Source organism: Crocodylus siamensis, chromosome 1, assembly GCF_052110815.1.
Source record: "Crocodylus siamensis isolate JL-2025a chromosome 1, ASM5211081v1, whole genome shotgun sequence".
In the NCBI taxonomy this organism is placed as follows: Eukaryota; Metazoa; Chordata; order Crocodylia; family Crocodylidae; genus Crocodylus; species Crocodylus siamensis.
Window position 1 is genome coordinate 290120374 of NC_143395.1, and position 18933 is coordinate 290139306.

The 18933-nt window shown below is 45.6% G+C and overlaps 1 protein-coding gene across 4 annotated transcripts in view; it reads left to right on the forward strand.

Annotated features, from left to right (window-relative positions):
- Nucleotides 1-15306: 15306 nt before the first annotated feature.
- Nucleotides 15307-18933, forward strand: part of LOC149874594 (P2Y purinoceptor 8-like) — a 52324-nt gene continuing 48697 nt past the window's right edge. For 2 of the 4 annotated variants that reach the window (XM_090064314.1, XM_090064322.1), the window contains exon 1: nucleotides 15307-15381. The gene's annotated coding sequence lies outside the window, so the exon portion shown is untranslated. The remainder of the gene's footprint in view (nucleotides 15382-18933) is intronic. The other 2 variants (XM_090064331.1, XM_090064339.1) reach the window with 2 other exon arrangements.

An 18933-nucleotide genomic window follows, 5' to 3' on the forward strand; every position in this document is an offset into this window, starting at 1 on the left:
CGCCTCGCGCTCCGTCTCTGCCCCGCTCTGGGGCCTTGCCCTCTCTAGGGCTGACACTGCACGCCTCGCGCTCCGTCTCTGCCCCGCTCTGGGGCCTTGCCCTCTCTAGGGCTGACACTGCACGCCTCGCGCTCCGTCTCTGCCCCGCTCTGGGGCCTTGCCCTCTCTAGGGCTGACACTGCACGCCTCGCACTAGGGGCAGAGGCGCTCGCTGCCGTGCCTGTCCCCTTGACCCTGCTCTGGGTCCGTTTGCCCAACTGGGCAAACACCACCCTTATGGGCCGAGGTCGGCAACCCCGTCCACCGCGCCTCCCTGGCGCAATACGGTGCCTCTTCAGCACCAACAGTAGTGCCCTGCTGGCAACTGTGCCCCTACTGGGCACTGGGAACCCCCAAGTTGTTGGGGAGCCCCCGTGAGGCCTCCTCGCTCCCCTACAGCCTCACCTGGTCCTCCGGTGCAAACTGTAACATAACCTCAAGCCATCTGGCTGCAACATAAACACAGAGGCTCCATACGCCTAACCATAACTCCAAGCCCCGCCAGGGCTCTCAGTCCTACCTCCCGTCAGGGTGATCTTGTTCCCCGCATCATCGCAGCCGGTTAGTGTGGTAAGGCTGCGACCACTTAACTCAGGCCACTCAGCTCAGCCACAGAGCTCCTGCTCCTACGGCAGCCAAAAGGGAACTGCAAGTCAGGCTCTGGCCTAAGCTGTTTATAAAGGCCTGGCCCTGACCCCTTCTGGCCATGTGACCCGCCTGGTTGCCCTGGTAACCAGCACCTGAGCTGCCCGGGTGATTGGCAGCTCTGCCAATCACCCTCACAGTCATGGGGCACTTCTGTGACTCCGTGACAATGATGCTTTGGAAAGCACTGAGTCCTAACATCTTCTGACATGTTAGTTTCATAATAGTTTGCAGATACTGGTCTAAAGTCCCTCTGAAGTTTCATTTTGTCAAGTTAAGTGCTGTCCAGGTAAACTGGTCTGCATGCCCAGCAGATTTTTACCAAAGGTTTTGCTTTTAGTCCACTACTTGTGTAGGTTTTGCTGGGGATTTTAGTAGGTCATCCTCCAGGTTCTTTCTTGAAGATAGGATTGTTTTTTGTCTTTGTTTTGCTTTCTCTGTTACCGTTGAGAGATTTTATCAGCTCAGAGTATTTCCTTGCTGCAGACTGCAGTGCAGCGCAGAGATATATACCAACACATGCATTTGTCCTGAGCTTGGCCAGGTGCTAGAAGCAATCTAGGCACACTACCAAGGAGCTAAACTGGCAAGTTAATTAGTCTGTGCTGAGTTCCATACTTGTGTGGCTGGCTTATATGGCTGGCCTGAGTGAGCTCAGGTTTTTTTTTTTGTTTGTTTTTTTTTACAGTAGGTTATAAACTGTCATTTAGAAAAATCCTAAATCACTTCCTTTGCTTATGCTGAAATTGGGAAAACTTTAGCTTAATTCTCTCTAGGAGCTCATGGTGACACATCAAGCTATTCAGCAAACCATGGAATCAGTCCAAGTATCATATGCTTTGCCTTGTGCTTTTTTATCTGCTTTGCCACAAACAGACAGCTGGAGACATGGTGAACTTATGGCTCCACTGAAGTCAATGGAAGATTTCCCATTAATTTCAGGGGACTCAAGATATCACTGTTTTGTGCTGGGGGATACGAGGTTCAAATCCCCTCTCTTTCCAATTCAAAGAGAAAATTTGACCTAAGGTCTTCTATGTCCCACAGAAGCATCAAACTATACAAGTTATTTTTATTCTGTCTTCATGTTAATAATATTTTATATAAAAGACAGAACAGAACAGTTTCAACTGACAGAGCTTGACCTCAGGTTACCTCAAACTAGGAATATGGGCACTCTCCTAGGATGTAGGAGACCTTCTATTTTGAATCAGACAGGGGAAATTTAAATCCTGTTCTCCTAGAACAGAGGTTGTCAACTGAGGTATGCATACCCCTAGGGGTACTTGGAAAGCACTATGAATTAAGGTGCCCACCTTGATTTAGAGACCAAAATTCAGAACACAGTTCTGGATACTTTATTGGCCTCCAGAACCAGTATATGATATGGCTTCTGGTTCTAGTTAATGTATCAGCTATAGGGTAGCACTGTTGACGGAATTAACATATGTTCACACGGCTGTACTACTCTGTCTGAGTGGTAACCCACAGCCAACCTCTCAAACCAGAAATAACACAGCCACATTCATGAGAACCTCAGTGCAAGGCAACTACCTTGGTTTTGCAGTGGAGATAGAGTGGTCTGCTTTACCTCCGTTTCTCAGCAGAGTGTGATTCTCATGACTGAGGCTATACTCCCTCTGTTCCAAGAGACAGCCCATGAGCACTTTCTGATCTGAAAGTAATAGAGCTGCATCCCCATGGCACCAGGAAACATTGTGTTCTGTCCTCTCAGCAGACATAACTTGATGTTGTTTGGCATCAGCCTGGCTAGGGATAGAAATTACACATTACATTGGTATAAGTGATCAAACTGGTTTGAATCTAATATAAACAGAAGTTCAGTGCACATAAACCACTTTCAAAATGGCCAAAACCAAAATGGCCATTAAAATAAACCTGGGTAGATGTAGTCTGATTTAGGTTAAATCAGTTCATTGAATATCTGTCCCAAATCCCCTCTAGATTCAAGTTAACTCACAGTCCCCTAGCATCCCAGGATGCTTTTCCCTTCCCCCCTAACAGGGTGGGTGGGCTAGTTTTGGCCCAAGGATAGAGGCATGCTCTAGCACCCCCCAGCTTCTGGCGTGGGCTAGTGCAAGGATGCGATTGCCTGTATAGAATAAAAAATGAATACCTGTTGGCTTGCTTATCAGTTCAAACTATGCAACTTAGACTAACCTGTTAAGATTCAATTGATTCAGCCTCCAGCTTTTTGATAGTCTGTACTTAACCCCCGAGACTAATTTTTCAAATCTGAAACATGAGTCCCATTTTTTGGCAAATGGGACACTGAGACAGCCCCAAAATTCAAAATTGCCCCAGAAAATCTGAGATGGTTACTTTGCTGTGAATAGATAAACAGGGGAAAGAATGGGGAGATTTTTTTCTAACTAGGCGTGCTAGCTTACTGGGAGCAGTTCCTAGCTTCCTTAATGTATGCATAAGAGAAGGAATAACAACAAGATGTCCCTTTACTGAAGGACTGAAGTTCTCATGAAGCTGGATCCACAGAAGGCAGGGAAACAGCTCCCCCCTTACACAGTGGATCTGTATTAAATTCATTGTTTTGAGTCGGGGGGGCAGGGGTGGAGGGGGGTTCCCACAATTATAAGAAAAGGGAAATTTATTTAGCCCTTCATAATAAAGCTAGTCTTTTCTGTGCCCTTCCATCAGGATGGCACAGTTTTTTGTTAATGAAATACAATTTAGTTAGCTTCATAAACCACCTCCAGACAGGCCACTTTGCTTAGAAATTTGGTCACACTTGGAAATAAAATTATTGATGCAATATTAATAGTTGCTCAATCAGTGTTATCATATTTTCCTGTAAATCCCAAGGCCTAATTTTACGTTTCTCTAGTGCAGACATGTTATAGCATGGGGCTCTAGAGGAAAGAGGCCACCTTTGTGATCCTGGTGCCTTAAGACCATGAAGTTGCTTCCCATTTCAAGTGAGAAACAAAGAATATTGGATGAATGGGGGGGGGGGGAATAAATAAAAAACAAACAACAACAAAAAACAGATTAATAGAAAATGAAGAGAATATTTGAGGAACACTCAGTTTGCTTTGGTGTTTTGAAAATAAGATGTTTAGATTTTTCTGGGCTAGATACACAAGAATATCATGATGTACTATTGTTTTGAATGGCATAGGTGCCATTCAAAACAAACAAACAAAAAAAGACCAGGGGTCTGGTCTTACTATAGACTATTAGGTAGGCTGCTCAGACAGGTTCTCAGAAAGCAGTATTTAAATTTCCTCTCTACCCGATTCAAAAAAGAAGGGGTCTCCCACATTCTAGGAGACTGCCTATTTACCTAGCATACAAGATAATACTGTATACACTGGCCACATGTACAATCCTCTTGCTATGTAGGCAGCCAGAAGTGAGATTGATGCAGGTCCTTTCAAAAGAGCACGTATGACCCATACTCTTATCCCCAGGTCCCCCTCTCTGGGTCCTCCTCCATGGAGGTGGGGAACTAGGGTTACCTCATACCACAGCTGGGGCCTCAGGGTCTCACAGGGGACTCTCACCCCCCAGGCAGGTCATGGTACTACCACTGGTGTTATATTCAACCCAAACTCTGCCTCCCCACATTGGAGGACTTACTGGAATCAGGGATCAGGACTCAGCTCTCTCTCAGCCCCCCCCATACTGGGGGCTCCACACTGCTCATAACACCTCCTTTACTCAGGGTCTTGGGGCTTCCCTCCACAGGTGGGCTCAGGTGGCCATAGCCATGCCTGGCCCCAACTTTCCTCTTCAGGGTCTCAAACCCCCATAGGGCTCAGGCAGCCTTGGCCACACCTGGCTTCCAACTCTCCTCCTCAGGGCTTGCACCCCCACAACTACCTCAGGTGTATGCAACCCACCCAAAAGTGAGGGCTAGGGGTTAAGGCACCCCAACCTGCCTTTCACCAGGGTGAGCACTGACCTGGCATTACCTGGGGGCTCCTGCACCACTGGGAGCCCCACCAGGCCATCCACTACCCAGTCATACCCAGGACCAGGAGCCTCTTACCATCCCCTACAGCTCCTTCCTTAACTTCAAATGAAACTCAGCAGACCTCTAACCAGACAGTGCTACCACCTGCCCTCCAGCAGCCAAACTGCCTTGTTTATATAGGCAGCCCTAAGCCTAAAATGGCTGCCCTCATTAGGCACATGGAAGCTGCCAGCTCCAGGGCCTTAAAGTGGCAGGCACACACAGTGCCCTGCCAGACTGAAAGAAAACATTTGAGTCACCAGTCTAGGTTCATGTACACTTATCATCAGTTTAAGCCCATCCACACTACACACACTAAATTTAGACAGAATCAGTTACCAATACCTGCACATCCAATACACATACATGGATTACTAATTCATATACCACACACACACACACACAATGATATCTATATATGTGTATTCACTAATTCCACACATGCCACCCTCCTACGCATACACACAGGTGAGTTCCTAAGTTGTGCGTGTGTGCACATGTATGCACGCATGTGTGCTTGGGATACCTGGGAAAGGTTACAGTAAGAAAGTAGAAGCGTAAGGAGTGAAAGTTGCTGGGAGTGTTTGTTTCCTCCTAGTCCCAGATACCTCTCTTTCTTGGCTACCCAAGAGAGACTGGCTATTTTGAATATGTGCGTGTGCATGTGCATGGCATGATATACAAATTAGTGATCTGTGCCTAACTTTTGGGGTGTATAGTGTATGTGCTTGAATTGGTGATAGGTATGCATGTGCCTAGGCTGGTTTGGATGTGTATGTGCCTGAGCTAGTAGTGTGTGTGTGTATGCACCTAATTGATTTGTGTGTTTGTATATGTGCAATTGTACACCATGCCCTCCTGTCTAACAGTGAAATATTGAGATCCTGAGCATTGCCCTGACCCCTCAGGGCAACAGATATACTGAAGGGTAGGGCTGGGATTCAGAGTGACCTAGACAAATTGGATCCAAAAGAAATCTCATGAGATTCAACAAGGACAAGTGCAGTCATGTACTTAGGACAGAAGAATCCCATGCACTGCTACAGCCTGGGGACTGACAAACAATAGGTAGGTACAGGTAAGCATGTATAAATCCAATGAAACAACAGTCAAAACACACCCATACCCAGGTAAGTGTATATAACCATCAGGGATGGGATCCCAGCAGAGTCCCTTTGCAGGTTTATACTTAACACTCTACTGAACTATCAAATACATAGATAAAAATGTTCACAACATATAATGTGATCTCTCACAAAATATAGGTGGCCCCATGCACCATCACGTGCACCAAGGGCTCTGCCTTGTGCTCACGGTCAGGGACTCAGGCCACCTTCTGTGGCTCCGAGGCCTGGGTCCCCACCTGGGACCAGCCACGCACTGAGTGTGCGCAGGAGTCCTGCCTGCATGCCAGGAAAGGGTGGACCCCAGCTACCTCAAGCAGCTCCCTGGGTTGAGCTCCGCACCCTGCTGCCAGCTCCAGGTTTCCAGCCTCACACCAGGGGGGCTGAAGACCCAAGGTGCCTCATGAAGCTCCCAGGGTCTGGGGGCTCCATGCACTGCTGCATGCACTGGGGTCCCTGGCCTCATGCCAGGGGTTGCAGACCTGAGCCTTCTCAAACAGCTGGTCCCACTCGCAAAGAGGCATCTTTTGGCTCTTCAGGGTACTGGTTCTGCCCGCTGGCCAGCTCACACCAGCTCTTCTTTGCCTCTCCTCTTCTCTGTCCCTTGACGCTTGTGTTGCACGCTGAGAACGCTGTTCCTTTTATTCACTCCAGAGGCTCCTCCCCCAGTGTGCTATGAGACCTGCAAAATGCAGGCTATAATCAGGTCTTGGGCTCTTTGCACCCTCAGCCCCAGCAGGGGCAGGGCCAGGGCCAGCCCCTTCCCAGCAGTTACCTGATTGATGGATGGGCTCCACCAATCACAACAAAGATTCTCTGAGCCTGGCATGCCAGGCTGTATTGGTAAGTCCACCACAAATACAATGATGTCCGCATTTTCTAAGATGGTGGACTAATAAAAAATGCAAATCAATTAACGAAGACGGAAAAAAGGCCCTCTCATGATGCTGTTTCTGTTCAACTCCAGCAAGACTCATGAGGTAATATTCTGATCCTACTAAAGTTAGGCTGAATTTTACAATTGACAACAAAAACACTGGGGTTTCATCCAAAGCTAATGAATTCATATAATGTTAAAGCAGTAGTCATAATGTGAAAATCTTTAGCACCCCTAAGCTAATGAATAATAATTTGGCCCCAAATCTTTACAGAATTTTTTCTGCAAGTGGCTGCATTCTGTAAAATTAATCCACCAAACTGTTTTTCTTGCAATTATTTCCAAATAGCACTGCTACAGTTACTGAAGTTTTAGCGTAAGCTGAACAGTATTTGAAGTTCTTGTGGAATTCTACATCCTGGAGCCAAATCAATACATAATTATCTCTGTAATTAAAAGCAGCAAGTTTCTAAACATTATATGGTAGCAGGGAAAGGCTTGAAAACGAACTACATGTAGCTGAAAGGCTCCAGAAGATAAAGCGGGGGGAAAAAAATCATGATTTTAGCTAATCTCACGCTTAGGGGGCAGAGGGATAGCCAGAGGTGCTTGGCTGCTTGGAGCTAACAATCTGAAAATGCTTTCTGTTTATCTAAGCTCAGTGTAACTGAGAATGCTGACAGTTGATTCAGCTTTTTGGCAGAAACCAGAAGCTTTCAAGGAGAGAATAACTGTTGAGGCCATATCCTGACATCTTTATGCAAAGTGCTGTTGAGATTTCTGCACATAGCCCTTTAAGAACAAAGATAAAAATAACTGACTTGGGGCTGAACAGTCTGGCCTCCACCCAGCAAAACACTTAAGCATGTGCTTAATTTAAAGCACAAAAGCATACATACTCCCACTGCACTCATGTGAGGACCAAAGAATTAGGCATGGGTTTAAAGTTGCACATAGCTATGCATCTTTCTGATGGAGGCCAAAACAAATACTGATGGGCAGGACTGTGCCTATAAGATAAGGGGTTTTTTGTTCTTGGAAATATGGAGATAATAAGGAGATAAAATTAGGCCCATTTGAAAGTCACTGGTAAAGTAGTCATTTAGGGTCATGATTTTAATCTCTATATTAAAATCCAAAAGAAAACACACATAAAGGAAGGAGCTTGCTCAGGCAGAGCAAATTTTTTACACTGCTGTCCAAATGGCAGTTTTCCAGCCATATAGCTGGCATATTTGGCCCTCATACACAGCTTGCAGTTCTACTCCATGTGCACCATTAATGTCTAAGCACCCACATGGCTGCTGAGGATGCACATGGCCTGTCTAGGCAGATGTGTGACTTTTATATGCCAGCTATGCAAAAACCACAGAATTTTACCTTGCCAAAGTTGCTGGGGTGAAAAAGACCCTACCATGTTTTACCTCCAATAGCTGAGGCAGAAAGAGAAACTAGATCCTTCTGACCATACTGAATAAGTCACCAAGCTATTACCTAACTATTTTTCCAGCCCTCCTCTTAAAGCTGGCCTCTTGGGCAGCCAAGAGAGAGAGGTATCTGGGACTAGCAGGAAACAAACATGCCAGAGGGCATATGGCTTAGTGAGATAGATACTGGGCATGTCTACATATGTCAATGTAAGGCACCGTTTTTAAGGCATATTAAGTGTGAGGGTCTACATGTACATGCCCTTAATGCACTTTAAAAAAGGGCAATTTTAAGCTAATTGCATCTAAATTTGATACCCACATAAAGCAGATATTAAATTTAGGCACCTGAACCCACATGTAGATGCCTCAAGGCACCTTAAAGCTGTCTGTGTCAACTGAGTGGGCCAGAGCTGAGCCCACAGGGCCCTGCACTGCTGCTAGATGCCGCCAAGAAGATGACACGGTAGATGCTGTTCTCCAAGGCACACATGCTGGAGCTGGTGGTTCCGCTAGCAGCAGTCCCTGTTGGTGTGTCAACCAACAAGGCACCAAGTGGGCAGAGAGGGCAGAAGGCACAAGGGAAAGGCCTCCCCTGCGACAGCACAGTGTGGGTAGGGCCTGTCCCTCAGGGAAGGTTTTCTGGCTGGGCAATGCAGCCCTGCAGGGGCAGGACACCTCGCTGCCTGCCTGGGATTCAGGTGCCCTTAGAAGCCTGCAGCTTCTGCCTGGGACAACAAGCAGGCTGGGACTGCATCTGCCTCCAGCAACCAGCATGGCTTTCCCTGCTCTACCCACTTCTGTCCCCGGCAAAAGCCCAAACTACCTGCTGGACACTGTGTATGGGAGAGGTGGTGTGAACTCCTGGGGGCTCTGTATGGCTCAGCCCAAACAGGCTGGGTGCAAAGCAGGTGGGGCTAGGCTCTCTCCTTGGCCTGCCTGATCCACAGTTGAGCCCTCAAGTATGTTGCACCTAGCATGCCCAGGCTGAGCCATGTAGAGCCCCCAGGAGCTCATACTGCCTCTCCCCTTGGACAGTGTCCAACAGGGAGGCTGGGTGCTTGTCAAGGATGGAGGTGGGTGGAGACACTTTTAATGCACCTTAAGGTGTGCATGTGTAGATGATGCATACCTAAATCACATTAACACACCTTAGGACAAGGTGCATTAAGTTTAGAAGTGTGCATATTCACATGTAGACATGCTTACTGTTCTGGAAGGGAGCAGGTCATGGTGGTTAGCAGCAAGTTCACTGTTGCTCTCCATTGATTTTATTCAGTGATTACTAATGCAAGATACAGTGTCTCAGCTTCAAGAGGAAGGCTGGATAATGCCCAACAGTTGGAGCTCTGTACTGGGAAGTCACAGAGGTATAGGCTTAAGCTGCCTTTAAATAAGGTGGGCCTAGAACTAGGTTCTCCCACTTCCTAAGCAAATGTCCTAACTACTCAATGGGCACATCTACATGAGATGTTTACTGAGCACTAGCTACTTGGCTGTACAGCTAACCCCTTGGTGCCTACACATGCACCCCTATTAGGCTGGAGTAAACCAATTTACTCCACAGCACCTTAGTACTTGTAGCAACACACATGTAGATGCTGCCCTGAGTGGCTAGGACATAAATGTGCTTCAATGTAGGGGCTGCCTGCCAGTTAGCCTTACTCTGAAACACCCTTATTCCTCTGCCATCCCCTCTGTAGCACATTGAGCTGCAGGAAGGAGCCCCAGGCTGCCAGGATGCCTCCCGGGGTTCCCTGTCAGCCAGGGCTGCTTTGATCCAACTCTACATGCTGCAATGTCAGGCACATGTGGAGATGCACACCTGGGCTCCAGAGTTTATTGCTGTGCATTAATAGGTATGTGTAGATACACCCAATGATTAGGGATAAAACAGCTCCCCCCCGCTCACTTATTCTCAGGTACATGTGCACATAATTGTATAATACCCCAGCTAGTACTAACCCTACTGAATATGCTCAGTAGCTGTGTGGACTTTAGATGTGTGATGAAATTGCAGACTATGCATAAATGCCACCAGTTTTTTGCAGCTGGAAAACTTCTGTATGGACACTGTAACAGACGGCTCTTGGGGCCGGTCTGTCACTGGCCCACCCACCTGTTTCTGAGTCAACCATCCACCTCCTCTTCTGCCACACCTTGATGATATGTAATTATGGTATTAATTAGGTGGGAGGCTTCCCATTCTTGCCCCAATGCCAGAGGCACTATCTGCAGCTCCAATCCTCCCCTACACCACAGCCCAAGCCTTGCAGATGGCATCCAGGTTAATATTATTCCTGGCCTGAGACCAGAGCAAATTGAGTCTAAAGTTGGGCTGCACGCATACACACATTCATACCACCTCCTCTCTTAGAGGAGGCCTCTTCCATTCTGCCCCTCTCTCAATGGGGTCTCTGGCATATGGCCCATTACTGGGCCATACTCCACTGCTCTCCTCCTCCTTGAGCAACCCCTCTGGGCCATCAGGCTTTGTTACCCACATACTGGCTTTGCTACACAGTCCCTTCAGTTCCCGCGAGTTCCCATGCTGTGCATGGCCTGGCCTTGGGCTGAACCCTGGGCTAATTCCTCCCCACACCCCTCACCAGGCAACTCTATACTCTCACGCATGCATATACTGGGCTCCCATCCATCTGGTTTTCCCCCTCATTGGGGTTCCACACCCACCCCCTCACTGGGGCCACTGGGCTTCCCTCCCTGGCAGGGGCTCAGGTGGCCATGGCCATGCCTGGCCCTGTGTGGGTCTTATACCCTCCTTCAGCTCAGGTGGCCATAGCCATACCTGGCCCCCTTGTACCCACAGTGTTGTGGGAGCTAAGGGTTAAGGCACCCTGACCCACCTTTCACCAAGGTGGTAACTGGCCTGGCATTTCCTGGGGGCTCCTGGACCACTGGCAGCCCCACCAGGCCACCCACTCCCAGCAGGGTGAAGTTTTAGGTCATATGCAGGACCAGGAGCCTCCAAACCATCCCCTTAAGTGCCTGCCCTTATCTCCAAGCTATAGCATTTAGCCTGCAGCCAGGCAATGTTTCTGCCTAGCCTGCCAGCAGCAAACTGCTCCATTTATATAGGCTGCCAGAGATCTAAAATGGCTGCCACAATCAAGCACCTGTTGGCTGCTTGTCTCAGACCTTAAAGTGTCAGGCACCAACAGTGCCCTGCTGCAGACACATAGGGTGTGTCCAGATGAGAATGCATGTGCCTCTTGCTCCATCTCAAACCCCTTTGAGGTGGGGCAAGAGGCACATGCAGGAATGAAAAAATGTTCCCCGGGCTGCAAGTTTGCAGTGCAGGGAGAAAATTAGACCCCTCAATATCAAAAAAACCCCTGCTCCACAGAACAGCGGAGCAAGGCACAGTCCCAGACCATGCCCAGACCCAGCAGGGAGTCAGTCCTCCAAAAGAGTTGCTCTGGTTTTGGCTTTGGTTCTCCTGCTGCCCCTGGCCCTCGGTATTGTCCAAGATAAGTGTGTAGGGGGGTGGCATTCATGGGCCAGCAGGACCTAGCTGGTCCCAGCACGCAGTCCCCACATGCTGCACTGGGTCCTTCTGTCAAGGGACTGATCCAGCCTGGTGGCAGAGGGTCCCCAGGGCTTGCAGGGCCTGGCACACAGTCCCCACATGCCATGCAAGGTTCTGCCACCAAGGGACTGGCCCAGCCGGCCAGCACGAGCAGCTTCAGGGCCCACAGCACCCAGACGTGGTCCCCATGTGCCACGGTGGGTCCTGCTGCCAAGGGACTGGCCCGGCCGGGCAGCAGAGGGTCCCAAGGGTTGGCAGGACCCAGCTGCGCCTGGAACATGGTCCCCGTATGCTGTACCAGGTCTTGCTGTCACAGGACCAGCCCGGCTGGGCAGCAGAGGGTCCCCAGGGCTGGTAGGACCCAGCTGGGCCTAGCACACAGTCCCCAAGAGCTAGGAGCTGGCAGCAGCAGGCTCAGAGCACCCCACTCCCACTGCTACTGTGAAAAGTAAGTTATGGGTCCTGGGCAGGGGGGCTGTGGCCCTCCAGGGAGGAGCTGGGGCCCTATGGGTGGGGCATTCCATGTGCTGTGGGAGGGGGGCTGCACCCTATGGGGGCCAGGAGACCCACCCCTCCTGAGCAGCCCCCCCACAAGGTCCCCACACCCACAGTCCCTCCAGCAATTGCTCCACACCTACCCACACACCAACTCACATCCCTCCACACACACACACACACACACACACATACCCATCCACCTTCTCCCACACTCTTTTTCACCCCCTTCCTGCAAACACCATGTCCCCCCATCACATACCCATCATATGTGAAGAAAACCAAAAGCATACATCAACACATATAGTTATTTAGATTTTATTTTTATCATAATGATAGAGATACTGATAGGCTTCCAAATTGCGTTAATATTGTAAATATACCAATAAATCATTGCCCAACTGATCGCTGTCTCTCTGTCTCTCTCTCTATAGATATATATATGTGTGTGTGTGTGTAGAGTGCTCTTTTGTTTTAATTGTAGAAGAACATGAATTTTGGGGTATTTTTAAAAATGGATTTGGGATGCTGCTGCAGCAGTCCAGCTGGCACAAGGGATAGTGTCCCCAGATACCAATTAGCTGGGCCCCAGGAACTCCTGAGAGTGAGTAGCCCTGAGCTGCTTGCTAGGGCAGCTTTCTGTACAGATCAGGCCAAGATAGGGTGTCTTTTTATACTGCTGGGGACAGCACAGGTGCTGGCCCCAAGCTCTAGCTCCCCCTGGCTACAGATCTGGGAGGAGCCAGGCAGGGTTATTTTGCCTCAAGTGGCACAAATTGCTTCTTAACAAAGAGCATGTCTGACCACATGCGCTGAGGCAAAAAGCCCCAGCTCAAATTTGCACTGCTTCTATTTGAGCTGCTGCAAGTGCACATGCTTGCATGTGTGGACATGCCCATAAAGTGAATTTGAAATCTACTTCTGGTGGCTAGTTTGAGTGTTAATAGCTTTTCTAGAAGCCTCATTTGTTTTGCGTATGTAAGAGCTTGTTTATAAAAACAAAGGGTCTGTTCCTATGTGAAAAGAGGCATCATGATGAGACTACTTGATTAATATTAATATTAGCCTCTTAATGTATAGCTTAAACTATATGCACCCATATGTGGCTACATGGCTTCTTAGACCAAATATGTTCCACTTCATTTCCTTCTCCTGTCCTCCATACAAAACACTCTGATAACTGTTTTCCCTGTCAAAATTCCTATCATTATTACAGGCATCCCAGGTTCAGGTCTAAAGTCTGCATCAAAAAAACCCACCTCCAAAGCCCAATAAAGTCAAGTGGACTTTTGATCAAAGTTCCAAAGGTGGGAGTAGAGACCCCTGGGTCTGGCATTAGCTAAACTCTGAGTATATTAAAGAATGTCATCCATCATAACAGCGGTTTATTCAACAAAAACAAAGAACGCACCAGATTCTGAACATACACATCGTGGAACTTCAGACCTGTCCTATGTGTTTCATAGTTTCATAGAAGAAGGGTCAGAGGCAACCTGAGCAGATCATCTAGTCCGACCCCCTGCCCTGAGCAGGAATGAATACAGGACTCTTATGACCCCTATTAATACAGGGCTCTTGTGACCCTTACTAGTGCTCAAGGGTTAAACAAGCATGGGCTGTCTATGGCAAATGGCTGAACTAGAAGTTGAACAATGCATTATTGGAAATGAAAGTGACAAGAGAACATAGGAGTTTCCCTACTAGAGAGAATGCTTAAAGCAACGTTTCCAAAAACACTGCTCTTCAAAGTAACTCTAGGAACTCAGGCCCTTATCAGTAGCTTGCTAGTTAGAGCACTAAGCCAAGCTGTGGAAGGCTTGGCTTAATTTCTCTCCTATAAGTGAGGTGAGCACATCAAGTCCACATCTTTCATCTCACAGGAGAACACCTAACCACAAGTCTAGATCTTTGGGTGAGTGGGCGGGGGAAACACTTTCACACCTACCTGTTGACATTGTTGCACACTACAGTACATGGAGTATTTAAATATGAATTGCACCAGAAAGAGGAAGACAATATTAGCATGAAGGCAATCACCCAGCAGAGGGAGATTCCAGTCCCAGCTCTGCCAAGTACTTATGGATTTTATCCAAAGACAGTTTAATGTAGAAACACATCAACAAGATTTCTGAAGCAGGACTAGGATACAGATTGTCCCCTTCCCTGGTAAGCACCATACAATGGGGCCACACTCTCCCTTTCTTTTTCCAACCCAATGAGTAATCATGTATTCCAGTCTATGCAGGCTGGAAGAGTTTTAGCCAAAGGGAATTCAAACCCCTGGTCCCTTGGTGTACCAGATATCCTGGCAGTCTGCTGGAAGGTAGGGGTTGTGGGTTTTAAACTTCTAACCATAAGACAATTGTTTAAAAATGGGCACCTGCATTTACTCTCCTTCCAGCCATATCCCAAAAGAGAGATGCTAATTCACTTTGCACTTGTGTTTGAAAGAAAGCATAGACACCTACCTTAAAGAGACACATACAGATCAGGCCTGGGAATCCTGCATGGAGGGAAGGACCTTTTTGCAACCACAAGTAAACTGTCAGACCTCCACCATCTCTAGGACTTAGACACAAACCTGTCCTCAGAGTTTCACTTGACTGGCTTAGGATGGCTCTCCACCCCTCACACTGGCTTTTGTGGATCTAACTTTCTTCAGGCATGACATGGAGAGCCCCAGTATCTGATTCAGGGGAATGGATCTGTGACAAGGCATCTAAGTCTTATGCACTGCAACTCTCAGCGTAGCCAAAGTCCTTGTATGGGGCCTAGGCCTCGATAGCTGTAATGCTATTGACTTTCTGTGAGATTAAGGCTCCTGAATGTTGAAAGTCTTTCTGAAAACATCTAAGGCTTCTAACTGACTAATTTGCCACTTTTGAACACTTCATGGTTTTCACTTTGAAGTATGTACACTAGCTATACTTGTTTTCCTTTACCTACTTAGTAAGACTCATCTCTTTTCTTGCAAGTTTCATATTTCATTGTGACACAGAAATCAGGTACAGAACATGTCAAGCACTACAACACTATACTTAAAAAAGTGGGACTTATTACCAATTTTTTTTTTTAAATTGAAAGAGAGATGCTTAATTTCCCTTCTTGAGTGAGGAAACAGTTAACGGTTGCATAAATATATGGTCACTTCCTGAGAACACTGAGCGAGTGGAACCTCAAACCCTCTCTATTATCTAAAGGCATTTCATGCTCCACAGTTCAGCCTGGAACAGGTAAGAAAGACAACTTTTCCCTTATTTTTCTTGCTTATTTTTAAAATTATTTTCTCAGTAGGCAGTGTAAAGATTGGTTCATTTTGCCATGTTTGTTATTCACAGAAAAAGGCCCAAAGTTCATTGCATAGTGATGAGCTATATACATCTGATGACTATGGACTTTAGAAATAAAATAATTATTATAAGGCATAACTTTGCTATCACTCACAATTACTGCAGGAGGTAGAGCAGCAGACGAGAACTCATTAGAATTAAAGATGTGAATTCGGCATAAATCACTTGTCAGAATGTAGAGATAAAGGGTGTGTATTTTTCTTTTGGTAAGAAGAACAGTAATAGCTGTATTGAATGTCAACTAATATTTTAAAAATAGAAGGAAAATCCATTTTTAGCTTTGGTAAGTAATAAATGAAGAATTTTGTGCCGAGTTTTTTAACTGAACCAGGCAGATACCTTGAATAATTGCAGAGTCCTGATTTATACTCATCCTAAGACTGAGATGTGCAGTGAGGCTTACAGCAGACACAAACCTCCCCTCCCTGCCCTTTGAAATTAGTACATATTATGCATATCATAAAAAGATATGATTTTACTAAGAGCTTTACTGGCAGCCTTATGGTATAAACATGTAATCCAGACAGTGTGACAGCAGCACATAGCTTCTCAGGGTACAGTACTCACCTGCATGCTTCATTTGCTGTCCTTCAGAAGAGAATATTAGTGAAACTACTACGGTAAAAAAATTAAAAATGTTGCTTGTAGGCCTAGCAGATCATCAAGAGAAATGTAAGATTTAACTCTCTTTAATGATTCCTGAATATGTTCCAGTTACCACAGGCTAAATGTTGAAAGTGACCTTTGCTCATAATGTTTTAATATTTAGACATCAGCTATCTGTCTGGAGCTGCTGTTTTGGAAAAAGTGCCTTTTGGGTGTTAAATATTGAACAATATACAAAAAATAGGGGCTAAGTAAAATCTGGAAAAACATCTAAGTGACTTAGATCAATTTTCAGTGGGTTCCCAAGGCATATCTATCCTACATATATATATGTTACTATACAATTACCATAACTGAAAGGTAAAGTGCTACCAGTATCGCCTTACAGAAAGGGAATCAAGAGATTAAGGATACATCTACAGCATTCTGATGCATGATTATAGCGCGCATAGAAGCATACAAAATTATCAGTAATCTAGTTACCTCAGGTACCAGCAGGGCAGACTACAGCATCCAAGTTAGTATCCAGGATCCCAGCCAGCCTTGTACTGTCTGGACTGAAGCCCACCAGCGCTAGGTAGATTAAAGTTAGTTCGCCTTTGATTACACACGGACATTTCTTGATTGTAGTCTGCACATAGCCTAAGAGATTGGTCCAAAATCACGTAGGAGTCTTGTGCCTTCCTTTCGTAGGACCATTTCCAAATGGTGTCTTCTGTGCCTGCAATTAACTATGTATTTTTTTATTTCATTGGTAACTGTAAGCACATGAATTAGCCCAGTAGTTTTTAAATATTTTTGTAATTTATTCTTAATTGGGATCAATGACTTGGGATGGTGTGAAAAGGGGAGAGAAAGAACCCTGCACTGGAGAAAAAAGCAGTTTAAACACAGCGACAAAAATGAAAATCAAATCTATCTGGGGAACTGACTGTGGTAAATGTGGTCTACCCATTAAAGACCTCTGTGTTTTGGGTGGGTTATGGCTGGAGGGGGGACTGGAGAGGGGGAAGGGTTTTCATAATATTTCTTATATTCTACTGTTAGCATGATGAAATAAACCATCCCTGGCTCTCTCTATACAACTCTTGCAACAGGATGTGGGGAATAGGACACCCATGGCTTGTTCATGACAATCTGTCACTGGACTAAGCAAAAGGGCATTTTAAAGTCTGCTAAAATAACAGTGGTGTTCCACATTTATTGTCTCTTGATAATTACACAGTAGTCACTTGGTTTAAAAATGAACAGAAATGCAGAAGAGGCCACACCGCTGACAACTGCAGTTCTGATGACTGGTAGATTGATGAGTTCAGTTGGTTGCCGTGCTTTTTGTTTCCTGCTTTCGGACATTATCTAAGAGCATTTAATTCTCTTTAAATACAGATTTAAAAGAAAGCTTCCATTCCAAAAAATGATTTAATACAAATGTCACTGTAAAGTTCCAGTTTTGTATCTCAATGATATTTAAATCATGTGTTTGATTTACACATAGTTGCTATTTTTTTTTTCCTGAAGTTGGTGGTAAATAACATAGTGACTTTCTGGTTCCAAAAAAAGCACTTTCAGGCTCACTGTTCACGTGGAGGAAATCTGACAGTGATTCCATACTTAGGGCTGCATTCTAAAAATGGGTTTAAAATGAGTAATCCAGGTATTTTTCTAAATGTAATTCTAATCAATGTCAAAGTTTACACAGGATTAATTTTTATGCCATTGAATTGTTTGTGTTTTGAAATGTTTTTCATGTATTTTTTAATTAGGAAGCTTTTCAACTGGGGCTCTGATTGAAATCTTCCCATGACCGCCTCATTTTTCAGTGTTGATCAGTGTATCTTAAAAGCACCGACCACCTAAACAAAACCTGGAAAAGAAGTGGATTCTGAGTAGATCTGATATAATAGGTCATTTTTAAATGTTGAATTTAACTAGTATTCATATTATAACTTAACTTCACATGCTGTACAGACAAATTTGATTGATAGACAGTCAAGAGTACATAAGCCTACTATCTCAGAGCTAGGTGTTCATGCATCTTTTTTCATGAGAAGCTATATTTTCCTGTCAGATGCTTTCCTACAGTAGAGAAGAGTTAACCGTTAGCTGCTGATGCACTCTAGTTAATTATAGCTCCATAGGTTCGTACACTAGAAACAAACTTGGAATTAAGCATTAAAATGCCATACCTAGAAAATGAATACACATATAAGAGATATTCCTTGTAAAGCAATTAAGGTGACTACAGGTACAACACAGTTGATGCAAAACTGTAAATGCCAAAACACATACTTTTTCATTATCAAAACTCATGGTACGTTGAAGACCACAACTTTGATTCTCCCTTTCTGGGGAGGCATGCCTTCCATTATACCTTTTAATTTCCTTTCTTCACACAGTCCTTTACCAGACACTTCCAGAACACATGCTCATTCCAACTAATATGAACACAAGAAAAGGATACATTCAAAAGGACAAGAAGAAAGCACCTCTTGGCCGATCAGCTTTTTCAGTGATCTGGTCTCGGTTGTGGTTGCTGACCTTTCTAAAAAGTGCCACATTCTAAAACTCTGCTAGCAAGTGGTCTCAATGCTTCTTTGCACTTGGATATATCTTGAAATTTTATTTTTTTTAAACTATGATTCTCAGTCATAGATTATTTGTAAAGACTTTCCCCCGCTCTTTCTTGCACTTTACACAGGTACACAGAGTAAAATCTATTTGTGGAAGTATCAGCTCCAATCAATAAAAGACCAGTTCCCTAGGGAGCTGCCGTAAGCTGAACCCATTTTTTCAGGTGGAAAGGATTGCATTATTTCTAGCTAGTTTTCA